The following is a 9,192-nucleotide window of genomic DNA, read 5'->3' on the forward strand; positions in this document are numbered from 1 at the left end:
TCCTTGCTTTACTATCCCCCAACCCACCAAGGCTGGCAAAAGCTGGCAAATTGTCACTGGTTCTTTCCCAGCTTCAGAAGAAGAGATTAAAGTCACTTGTATGACTTTGCCACAACTCTTGATACTTAAAATGTGATCCTTGGACCCACGGCAGTGAATCGAAAAGTAAAAACTTCAGGAGCTGGTTAGTAGAGCTCATTGATGCCCAATTTGTTTTACAATTCCTGCCACCAATCAGACTGGCTTCACGATTTGAGTTGTGTTAGGTCTCAGCACAGACACATTCACTGTCACATTGTATTATGTCTGGGTGAGCCCAATCTGCCTAAAATGATAACAAGTAAAGTAGCATACAATTAGTATAACATGTAGTATATTCAAGAATCCCAGGATTATAAAATTGTCATGTTCCACAGATAATTTGTGATTCAGACTTGTAATAATACTTTCTAAGGTTTGTAGGATCACAGATTGGTATCTGATAGATTTTTTTTTTTTTGGCAATGAACAGATTCCTGGGAAGCCAACTTATAAAACACTGTTATTATTTCCGTAATACATTTCAACTTACTATCCCAACTCAGATTTTCATCACTGATTGCCTTCAATATAACAAGTACAATTTTAATAGGTACAACATGTCTTATGAAATTGAAATTGAGCGGTGAGGCACACAAATAAAGCACATTCTGAAATCAATAGAGCATCCCCAAATTCATTCACCAAGTCCCCTTTTTCTTCTATCTTATAATTAGGCATTATAAAGTTCTCCATTGTTCTGCTTTTCCTTATCTATGAAAGGGCCATATAATGATACATTTCATTTCCTTTTGTTTTCCAAAGTTTTGAAAAGTTAAACCGGGATCCTTTTTAATATGTAGAATTTAAATAACCTAATATCTTTCATCCAGTGAAGGACATCATAGAGGAAACTTATTGGAATACATTTAAATGTAAGTAATGTATTTGGTAACATGATGTTAGATCTGCTAGAATTCCTCTGGAGCCAAGTGCAATATTGTCGCAAGACGGCAAGAGCCCACAAGAGGATGATAAAAGTGCCAGACAGAACCTAAAAGAAGACACAATTTTAGTCTTCACTAAAGACTCTCGCCTCTCTGAATATGCCCTAACCATTATTTATTATGGGATTTAGATTGTTTTGGTGATTGGAGAGGGACAACTTATAAGCTCTTTGGACATAATAATAACTAAGTAAAACTAACAGTTTATCCAAAACCAAAAACACTTCAAACTAAATTTGCTACATTTATTTGCCTTCTTCCATGAAACTGATGTGTAAAAATTTCCTAAGAGTTCTCAAGGCACTCTGATCCATCATCTCTTTTATATCATCTGACCACAAGAAAGACGTGCTTTGGCAGGATTCTCTTGGCAGTAAAAATATGATGCCTTTGCATTATTCATAGGATCCCTTAAACCATGGAACAACTAGTAGCAGCATCTTCTAGGCCCTTTGCTACTCTCAAAATCAAGTATGCCACAGAACCCTCACTAGGTCTCCAGCATTACACCATATTTTAGTCCCTATTTCCCTGGACATGTCTTATTGTTTAGGTACAGAAATCACAGCCCCCATGGTGGGTGGGAAATGAAGGAAAGTAGAAAGGTAGAAGGTCAAGTTTGGTCTTACACCCTCTCCCCGTGCCTCTGAGCATAAAGATTCTCCTTGTTCCTCTGCTGTAAATAGGTGCTAGAAGCAAAGCTGATGTGTTACACCAGCTACCCCTTTCTTCCGCTCCTCCATGATTCATCCTCAGGATCCAGAAACATTCCACACACACCCCAACTTTGTCTTCCTTCTTTTCTCACTCTCTACACTCCCTGCACTGCATTTGTTCAAGATGAGGCCTCGGCCTTTATCTTCTGAAGTACTGAAGCCAGGAAGAGCTACAGATTCTGTATAAGTCCAGATTCCTCTCTTTTACCTAGGAGAAATTTGTAGTCCAGAGGGGAAATTTAATTAGCTCAAGTTTACAAAACCATACTTGGGCCAACACTACATCCTGGGTCTTCTTTCAGTCAAGTCCTCTTTCTACCACCTTCATTCCTTGTCATGAAGGAGAAAAAAAATGTGAGTTAGCATATTCCTTGTTATGCAACAATAATTTTTAACTATGATCTTACAATTAAAATTGGGATTCGGGGATCTCACTCCCAGCTTCCTACTTCCATTCCCCACAAAGCTAGTGTAGCAGGAATTAGAAAATGTGCCCCACAGATCTTCAATATTCATTGCTATTTAGAAGGATTTGACCCATAAGGAAGACATCATTTTACCAGGAATGCTATCCATTTAGTCTCTCAAACCCAACAAATGTGTTTGAAGGCATACCCCAATGTCAAGTCATGAGCATTGGATATATGAACAGTCAACTTCCTGGGAAGCTAATAACTTGAAAAGGATCATTTTCTCTGAGGATTCAGCTTCTTTTAATGGAAAAGACATTATCTCTCAAATAGGAGCTTGTTTCCTGCTTTTTTAAATAAGGGAAGCCAATGTTAGAATGAAGGCCTTGGGGATGAAAAAAAAAATGAGTGGAACAGTTCTTTGGCAAGGCTGCCTGAGGGATTTGGCTCCTTGACAGTGAAAATAGGCCTCAACTATATAAATTATGCAGGTTGGGACAGCCTGAGTCTCAGCCTTTCTTGATGGAGTCATGTGGGAAAGAACGTCTAGACATCAGAAATCAAGTTATTGCTTTTATAACTCCTTATTTTAAAAACTGTTAAGAGCAATACCTGCAGTGGACTCCAATGTGGAGCTGTGGGACATCAGTCAAATTGACTTCAGCAGCCATATGAAGCACACATTCCGACCAGTTAGAAATGATCAATTATTCCAAAGAGCATCACCATTTGGAAAAATACTACTTCTTGTTGACTGGAAAGCACAGCTACTTACAGTCAAAAAAAAAAAAAAATGCTTTGTAAAAGGAGAAATTCAACTGACAATGAGCCTACATCTACAACTGCTATGCATGAGTTCTTGAGTGATAAGCTTTCTCACAGTCTCCCAGGGAGAAAGAGGCCCCCTCCCTCCCCCCCAAAGGTTTCTGGTATCTCAGTTTGTAGCTAAGGAATATTAAAGGAACACAGTAAACAAAACTATGAGCTGGTACCAGTTTAAGTTGGTTAGCCATAATCAGGAATAATAGTAGGGGTGCCTGGTTGGTGCAGTCGAAGGAGCATGCTACTCTAATCTTGGGATAGTGAGTTCAAATCCCATGTTGAATATAGAGATTACTAACAAGAATAAATAAACTTCAAGAAGAAGAGTAAAAAATAGTAAATATTTTGGGTTTCAGAGAGAAATCAAAACTCTGAAAAAAATGAACCAAAAAATGGAAAATGTGACAAAGAATCAATGTAAAATCATGCATTTGGATTCTAAACAAGAGCTCTTGGATTTTCAGTTTACTGCAAAAGCAATATAACCTTATAATGTAATTAACCCTTAAATTGACCAATGAAATCTTTATTTCTTGGGTTGAAGTAAAATTTCCATATCAGAAGTAATATTTCCATTTTTATTCCCAAACTTGTCTAAACCATACCTTGTGCTTTAGGTTGACCTTTTGCTCAGGTGCAAACATTTTGCATACATTCTCAATCCATTCCCACAAAACCCGTTGGATAAATATTCTTCTTATTGCCATTTTACAGATGAAGAAAGAGATCCTAGAACATTAAATGACTTACCTGAGATGACACAGATAGGAGATGGCAGAGCTGGAATCCAACCCAGGTAGACCAATTCTAGAGCCTATAATTGGAAGGCAATGATTTTAATATCAAATATGAAAAAGCAGTTCTATTAGGAAGAGTAGAAAGAATGGAAACATTGTATTTTGGTTAAATATACATACAGATATAACTTTCTTCAACCATTTGAAGCCATATGATGTGAAAGAAGAAACTGCTCTGGAATATAGAACTAGGATCAGTAGGTAAAGTGACAGAAGTTCAAATTCTTATGGCAATTTGACTTATTAACGAAGAATCATGGACTATCATACAAAACAGTGATATTAGCAAACGTTTCCAACCAGATAGTATTGTTAGTCTCTCAGAGGATTACAGCCGAAGAGATTCTGGTATTGGACATTTTCGTACTGGAGTTTATGAAAAAGAGGGAGAGGTAGATCCTTCCCTTAGAAGTATAATTCATGATTCATGATCTTAAGCTTTCTGGTGGAAAGCAAACCTTTAGTTGACTACCCAAATATTTCCTGTATATACTGCTTATTTTGAAAGACATTGGGATCAGTATCTGTACCAAGAATAACAATCTGGAGGAAAATAAAAAACACTATACTCATTAAATAAATACCCTTCACCTAATCAGAGACTCATCACGTGGTGGGATTCTAAGGAGCTAAGGTTGGTTGAGTCTGTTACTCAAAGCTTAAGTTAAAGAGATCCAGAAAAGAGCAGAGTTGGGAGGTAGACAGATCTCAGCACTAATTAGGAACCTGAATCCAGAACATTGGCAGGGGAATTCTGAATGGGTTTTTTTTAAATTATGGGACCAGAGCAGACATCAAATACTGGAGGCGGTGTTGGAGAGAAGAACCAGCCCAAGAGTGAGCAAGAAAGTAGAAGAAGAGAGCAGAACCAGGCCCGACTGCTTTTCTAAAGGGGCTTCCCTGTGCTCAGCTACAGGAGAGCTTATAGCATGAATCACATGTTGTATGTTGTGTTTGGGGTTTTTTGTCTGAAAGAAGGGAACAAACCTAAAACAAGAGATCTGTAGGGGCTTCTATATTGCTGAACCAATGAACTTATGCTGTTTATTTTGCAACCAGTTTGAGGCTTTACAAGAGTTATAAATATGACTCCACCTCTCTTGCTCACTCCATTCCTTATTCCTGCATGTGTATGTATATATATAAAATATAATATTATATATACATATATGTGAAATATATAATTCTGAAATACATAGAATAAAAGAAATGTCGAAATTTGTTGTCTAGGTTAGATTAAAACCATATTGAAGCTCAACAAGTTGGCAAAAAAAGGTGTTTTTGTTAAAAATCATTCTTCCGTATGCCCAATGGGGTATAAAAATGTCCAGCACCTCATCCCAGAAAGAGAGGAAATAAGCTAGTTCAAGGTCTCAGTCCATTGGGATCATCCCTGTTAATCATTCTAATTCTCAGTACCCACGTGAAAGTGCGCAGCTCTGTACCGTTTCATTACTTCCTAAGGAAAAACGCGAGAAGCTGCCCAAAGCCGCTCAAACTTAGTGCCAAGCGCCAGAGGGCAGTGTCCTCCAACCCCTTTTGTATGGGAAATTAAACAAAGCAATATTTTTCCAGTTATTGTAATTGTTTCTTGCCTACCTTTCCTTCCTTTTTTTCTGTCTTACCTGATTTCAAAAATAGTTTATATTACCTTAAGAAAAAGCACAGATTAACAAGATCAAATTCCTTTAAACCAGAGGAAAATACAGAAGACTTGTTTTTAAAAACTGGGTATGAATGAGGTATTTGAGTATAAATGTAGGGACAGAGCAGTGACAGCAAGGCACACACCAAAATAAGTACAACATAGCCTCTGTCTGGAGGGATTTATAGCTCACCAGGGGAAATACCAATAATAATAATTATAGTAACAGTAATCCCTTTAGTTTGTACAGCAGTTAAGCTTATAAAAAGCTCTGGCATCCAAGGCCTTTGCTTACACCACGTGCCCTCGTGCAAATTACAAAAATGTGTCCCTTCCAGGTGGATAAATTACAAAAGTGCGCCCTTTCTTCCAACCTGTCTCAAATGGAGTTCTTCACCTGAACCACAGAACACCAAAAATAATTTCAGCAACTCTTCTCTCAGTTCTCCCAAGGATGGCACGTACACAGTAGCATTCTAGATGTAGAGGGGGATGTTAATTAATTGCATGCAGTGGATGCCTTAGGGCATTAGAGTTCGATTCTCTTATTAAAATCTAAATGAGAAGGATTCCTGGACGCAGACTTAGATTGGACTTAACCCCTATTCTCTCCTTCATCAGCACAAGCGAATATAGTGGCCCAAAGAGTTGCTTTGACTTAATAGTGCTCTGACTTGAATTCTGGTCTTTAAGTAGAAGTTAAATCATGACCCCTCATTCCCTCATTGCCTTTTCATAGTAAGTACCAAAAGAGGGTATAAAGAGGGTACATTTGTCCAGAAAGTCAAAAAGTGTTTTTAGTCCAAAAACCAAAAAATATTTCATGAAGAAGATGATATTTAGTATTTTAGCCCTGCCTCTGTGATATGATTCTAATTGTTGAAATGGGGAAGGAGAGTGCTGGTAAAAGGCCCTGAGGCATGGATACATCTCAATTATGTTGGAGTAGAAAGTTTGTGAAGGAAGGTAAGTTATGACAGTATGATACAGGATTTCAAATGAGACTGAACATCTGGCAGGCAGGAGGAATGACACATCATCAGGAATGAATGCAGGGAAGAAATTCTAGTACCGGTGTGTATAATAGATTGAAGCACAATGACTTAAATGCTTATACTAACTTTAACCTGTAACAAGCACTGCGAAATCTGCTTACGTTCCAGTAACAATTAATGTAAACTTGAGCGAGGAGATATGAGTGGGAAAGCAGCAAGAATACTGGTTAGGAGCAATATCTATAGTCAGACAGACTTGGGTTTACACCACCACCTCACTATTTATTACTAATGTGAATTGAGACATTGTGCTTTCTGCCTCAGTTTCCACATTAATAAAATGAATTCTAAAATTGAAAAATAGCTGTCTTGTGGTTTATGGTTTAAGATACATCATGCATGTGAAAGCCCAACATATTGAAGTTCTCAGTAAGTGTGGGTGATGATGATTAATGATGGGGGAGGAAAAGGAGACAGAGGGGGCATGCACGGGGCTGGGTTAACGGTGTGACTTGCCACATGATTGAATGTAAGGGATAGAGGAAAAGTCTGCAGAGCCGTCCATGATAACTTAAAACTTCCAAGTATTTATAACTGGGAGGATGGCGGTGGCATTCATAGAATCAGAGCTCAGCCAGGGGCAAGTTCAAGTTTGAAAGGGAAAAGAAAACAACTGTGCAAACTTTTCCAGGACATGGTACAAGTGGATCCCTTTTCCCCAACACAAACAGAACCATTCAGTCCATGCAGTAGACATAACTCAGAGCTCCCCGAAAAAGAGAGCACCCCAGCTTTCTGTGACCCTGTGGCCTCAGTGCCAACCCAGCTCCTTGCTACTTACTGAAATGTGGTCAACAGACCCCCAGCGCTGGAGCCACTTAAGAGCTTGTCAGAAATGCGGAATCTCTGGCTTCTGGGCAGACCAACCAAATTGGGCTCTGCATTTTAACAAGATTGCTCAGCGATTAGTATGCAAAATAAGTTTCTAGAGGCACTACTCCAACCAACAGTGGAGGCAGGAAGAAGGAATGTCAGTTAATTAATCAGATGACTGAATCTCAATTGTTTACTTACTCTAAGGCTATAATCTAATTAAAGGAATTTTATTGTGTTTGTTGACTCCATGAATAAACTAAAAAATCACCTAGCTTCACTTTGCCTGTTTTGTTTCATTTTAACTTTACGGGCCCTGTATAGGTCTGGAAGAGAGACCCCAAATAGGACATGTTCCATTGTTTAAACTAAATTCATTAGGAAATTAAAATAGTCACACATTTGAATTCCACAAAATAATAAAAATAATTACTAAGTGATGACATTTCTCCCTCATAAAGAGATGAAGACTTGACTCAGCATTATGTTCAGGTTTTGAAATAAAAACTCTTCTATTCAATTACTCAAACCATATGTTATATTTTCTTTAGCAAACTTGCCATCGTAAACCCATGCAGTTTTCTTTTGTGTGCTTCAGGTATAATCTATATTAGAGTTTTATATAAAACAAATTATTTTTGACAGTGGTAATTTAGAAGAAGCTTTCATAAAAATGCTACACCAAGACCATCTGGAATTGCTCAAAGTCATAGTGGAAGTATTTACTTTTATTGTCATAGCAGAGCATCTCTATTACATATTTTGTGGTGCATTCAATGTTGATTCGTAAAAATTACTTCAGATGCAGTTTCTGTTTTCCCTCCTGCATAAGGAGAAGAGAAAAATTTTAAATGTGGATACTGAGAACCAGAATTAGATTTTTAAAGACATATTAGATTAACCAATAGTTATCACTTAACGTTTTTGTTTAAAAGAGTCAAAAATCGTGGCACCTGGGTGGCTTAGTCACTTGAGCATCTGACGCTTGATTTCAGCTCAGGTCATGATCTCACTGGGTCATGATCTCATGGGTCCTGGGATAGAGCCTTGAGCCTGACTGCCTGCTCAGCGAGGAGTCTGCTTAGAGATTATCTCCCTCTGCCCTCCCCCCACTTGCCCTCGCACCTGTGCGCACACTTTCTCTCTCTCTCTCTCTAAAATAAATAAATAAATCTTTAAAAAAATTAAAAATAGTCCAAAATCATTATCCATATTCATCTTGTATGTAACTGAACACCTATGAATTCATTTAAGAGATATTTACTGAACACCGACTATATGTAAGGGTAATAGAGACTGTGCATTTGGGCGCTAAAGAGGCAATGGTGAGCAAAAAAAAAAAAAAAGTAATTTCTCTGAGGGAGCTTACAGAAACCGCACAAATAATGTACAATGACAACCATGGGAAACGTACCCGATGCAGTGAGACTACATGTTACGGACATCTGAAATTTCTTTTTTCTTTTTTTTTAAAAAAAAGATTTTATTTATTTATTCATTCGACAGAGATAGAGACAGCCAGCGAGAGAGGGAACACAAGCAGGGGGAGTGGGAGAGGAAGAAGCAGGCTCCCAGTGGAGGAGCCTGATGTGGGGCTCGATCCCGTAACGCCGGGATCACGCCCTGAGCCGAAGGCAGACGCTTAACCGCTGTGCCTCCCAGGTGCCCCGGACATCTGAAATATCTGCAGGTGACATCCTGAGGAGGTTACAGGACTGGTGAGAGACGGAAGGAATACAGCAATCAAATTAGGTACCAAGAGTAGTAGAAATAGTGGTCCGGGAGCAGAAAGCAGCCAAAGAGTGAATTCCAGGCACAAGGAACAAGAAAAGGCCTGTGGCATGCATGACACATTAAAGGAAATAAAAGATGGCGTCACCAGGCCACGAGCACAGGAAACAGAGAGCAG

Source organism: Ailuropoda melanoleuca, chromosome 16 (genome assembly GCF_002007445.2).
Source record: "Ailuropoda melanoleuca isolate Jingjing chromosome 16, ASM200744v2, whole genome shotgun sequence".
Taxonomy (NCBI): domain Eukaryota; kingdom Metazoa; phylum Chordata; class Mammalia; order Carnivora; family Ursidae; genus Ailuropoda; species Ailuropoda melanoleuca.